The sequence below is a fragment of the Schistocerca serialis genome, chromosome 3, assembly GCF_023864345.2.
Source record: "Schistocerca serialis cubense isolate TAMUIC-IGC-003099 chromosome 3, iqSchSeri2.2, whole genome shotgun sequence".
Taxonomy (NCBI): Eukaryota; Metazoa; Arthropoda; class Insecta; order Orthoptera; family Acrididae; genus Schistocerca; species Schistocerca serialis.
Window position 1 is genome coordinate 635,751,423 of NC_064640.1, and position 3,815 is coordinate 635,755,237.

General features: G+C 45.3%; 1 pseudogene; it reads right to left on the reverse strand.

Annotated features, from left to right (window-relative positions):
- Positions 1–1,675: 1,675 nt before the first annotated feature.
- LOC126472312 (5S ribosomal RNA) lies at positions 1,676–1,793 on the reverse strand (annotated as a pseudogene).
- Positions 1,794–3,815: the final 2,022 nt, after the last annotated feature.

Sequence of the window (3,815 nt, forward strand, 5' to 3'; positions counted from 1 at the left end):
CCGCGCGACTGCTTCGGTCACAGGTTCGAATCCTGCCTCGGGAATGGATGTGTGTGATGTCCTTAGGTTAGTTAGGTTTAAGTAGTTTAATTTCTATGGGACTGATGACCACAGATGTTAAGTCCCATAGTGCTCAGAGCCATTTGAACTATTTTTTCTGCTGACAACTTCATAGATCTTGTCAGCCGGCCGCGGTGGTCTAGCGGTTCTAGGCGCTCAGTCCGGAACCGCGCGACTGCTACGGTCGCAGGTTCGAATCCTGCCTTGGGCATGGATGTGTGTGATGTCCTTGGTTAGTTAGGTTTAAGTAGTTCTAAGTTCTAGGGGACTGATGACCACAGATGTTAAGTCCCATAGTGCTCAGAGCCATTTGAACCATTTTTTTTAGTTCTTCTTCTTCTTCTGCTGCTGCTGCTGCCTGACTGAGTGAGACTGAGGCTGTAGAACTGCTGTACCTACCCTATATCCCCTCCAATGACATCACTACATACTGTCATCTTATTGGCAAGAGCATATCACGTGACTGGATTGAGGGTTCCTACTGGTTGCCACCCTTTTTGTCTGGACCGCCATCTTGGATTACGTCATGGGAGGGGAGTGAGGGAGGGCTGATAGCGCCCTCTGTTAGCGGTGATGTGAACTAGGTCAGTTGGTCTCCAAACCCCAAGGAGAACACCTATGGTTCATTGTGGAGTAGTGTGAAGTTGATTTGGGGTGTTAGGCAATTTCAAAAAAGGTAGGCAGTTCCAGCACAAGCATCTATCTACATGAGTACTGAAATGCATCTTCACACCATCCCACTGCATTGATAATATTGAACGAAAAGTATTCACCACATGCTCATCCATTATGTTTTCTGTCCACTCATTGTGTAAGAGGTTATGGATACAGTCCTCAGCTGTGTGTATATTTGCATGTAGTACACTTATTGAATTCATCCCTGCTCATCACCAGCATTTCCTTGATTTACACAGTATGCAGCGCTTGTTCTGACGATATCGGTTGGACCCAAAATTGTGGCCTGGTGAGATGAGTCCCGATTTCAGTTGGTAAGAGCTGATGTAGAGTTCGAGTGTGGTGCAGATCCCACGAAGCGGTCTACCCAAGCTGTCAACAAGCCACTGTGCAAGGTGGTTGTGATACCATAATGATACGGGCTGTTTCTCTATGGTGTGGACTGCGTCCTCTGGCCCAACTAAACCAACCATAGACAGCAAATTGTTATGTTCTTCTACTTGGAGACCATCTGCGCCCATTCATGGACTTCACGACAATGCGCCATGTCACTGAGCCACAGTTGTTCGCGGTTGGTTTGAAGAACATACTGGACAATTAGGGTGAATGATTCAGCCACCAATATCGCCGAAATGAATTCAATCGAACATTTGTTGTACATAATCGAGAGATCAGTTCGTGTACAAAATCCTCCTCTGGCAACGCTTTTGCAGTTACGAACGGCTACAGAGGCAGCACTCACTACGTCTTCAGGCCACAAGTGGCCCAGTGGGACCATCCGACCGCCGCGTCATCCTCAGCGGAGGATGCGAATGGGAAGGGCGTGTGGTCAGCACACCACTCTCCCAGTCGTTATGATGGTTTTCTGTGACCGGAGCCGCTACTATTCGGTCGAATAGCTCCTTAATTGGCATCACGAGGCTGAGTGCACCCCTAAAAATGGCAACAGCGCTTGGGGGCCCCGATGGTCACCCATCCAAGTGCCAGCCACACCCGACAGCGCTTAACTTCGGTGATCTGATGGGAATCGGTGTATCCACTGCGGCTAGGCTGTTGCCCCTACAGAGGCAGGAAGGCTCAATATTTATGCAGGGGACTTCCAATGTCTTTTTTAGTCCGTGCCATGTCGAGTTGCTGCACGTCATCGGGAAAACGGAGTTCCGACACCATATTAGGAGATATCTCATGACGACACGATATTAGGAGGTACCTCATGACTCTTGTCACGTCAGTGTATTTCACTTCCAAGCTGAATTGTACGATTGATGTATTGCTTTCTCGATTTGATGTTTCACTTTAAAACTCTTCAAGGTACCCTTTTTAAATTTGTTCAAATTATTTACACCTTTCCGCTAATAAGATGAATTATTACAATTTATGACCCTATCAACCGACGTAACATTTCCAAATTCATAATCCATAACTCTAGCAAGCTGCTCAAATGATTAAGGTGTAACACAGCTACAAGTGATCACTCCACGCAAAAAACGACTTTTTATTAACTCCTCGAATTCTGGCGGAGGAGCGGTAATTGTTGGCCATTACTGAACGTAACAATACGAGAACGCCCCTGCCGGAGAAGAGTAAGCCCAGCTCCAAAAATTCTGAATCAGTCGTACATAGAGGGTACCCTTTGAACTTTGAAACACACACACAGACACACACAGACACACACACACACACACACACACACACACACACACGCACACACACTTACACACGCACTCTCTCTCTCTCTCTCTCTCTCTCTCTCCCTCCTCTCTCTCTCTCTCTCTCTCTCTCTCTCTCTCTCTCTCTCTCTCTCTCTCTCACACACACACACACCCACGAAATGAAACCACAAAGATCGTATTTGTCGAAATTTCAAAGACGCTATAAAATGAAAAACTGTAAAATGGTACAATAAGTGAATGAGGCTGGTTTACAACTGAACTCTAAATGGAAGAAACAGCCATGTGTGCTAAGTCGTTCAGCCTTAAGTCATATTCTTGAGTTCACAGACTACGCAAAATTTTTGTAGTTTTACCACACTCGTCTCATAATCAGTTAAAAGACGCTAAGATCGCCTAAACCTAGACCAATATACTGAAGCTTGTATCGTACAGAAAAAGATCTGAATTCTTAAGAGCGAAGAAGAAACTCGTGAAGTCAGATCTGACAATATTCAAGGATCTCAACTCTGAAAAACGACAATTTTGAAAAGTGCTATCTCGAGATTTGGGCTACGAAACGCATGGCAGGAAAATGGTGAAGGCGGAAAATGCGAAAAGATCGGCCCTCAGTGCCACTGAACTCGAGGGTCTGTAGTTTAGATGCTAGAAAACATGTCAGATCCTGCTGTCTATCATTTGTGTGCTTTTGGATCTTTATTTTTTAAACAAACTATTTATTTTTTATTCTTTCCTTAAGACAGTGATCATTCATTTGCCAGGTTTACTTTTAGTACAATTTCTGTTGTATTTTCATACTGAAAAAAAGTTATCATGCGGCACTGATGGCCGGAAGTCCCCATCTGTGGAAATTTGGCCGCAGAGTTTCACGTCTTTTCTGTTGACGCAACATTGGGCGAGTTGCATGTCCATGATGATGACCAACACCCGGCCCGTTAGTGGAGAAAATCTCCAACCTAGCCCTGAATTGAACCCGGGCCGCTGCATGACATTCAGACAAGCTGACTACTCAGCTAAAAAGGAAGACAGTTTTTTCATCCTTCGAATACCAATATAATTCGTTATTTCACTATTACTTTACTATTCTGACAGGACTCTAATTCAGACGATTAATTGTACTGTCTACTTCCACTTTTACACACGTCAGCTGTTTAACGGCTGCTATCAAAGCCTGCTGTCCTTGGCCTCTCCTCTTCTTTAAGGTAACTGCCACGTCCACTCCTGAAACTCTTACTCGTCTAGCGCAGTGCGCCCCACTATGCGTTGTTCCCCCACACTCCCTGGCCGAGAGTCGCTAATGTCCTGCAGCGGCATCCTTGCGAGCTTTTCATCCGAGTGCACTAATCTCCATATTGTACAAGTAAATTTTCAGTCTGTGACAGATCATCTTGACGAGTACCGTCATCTGTT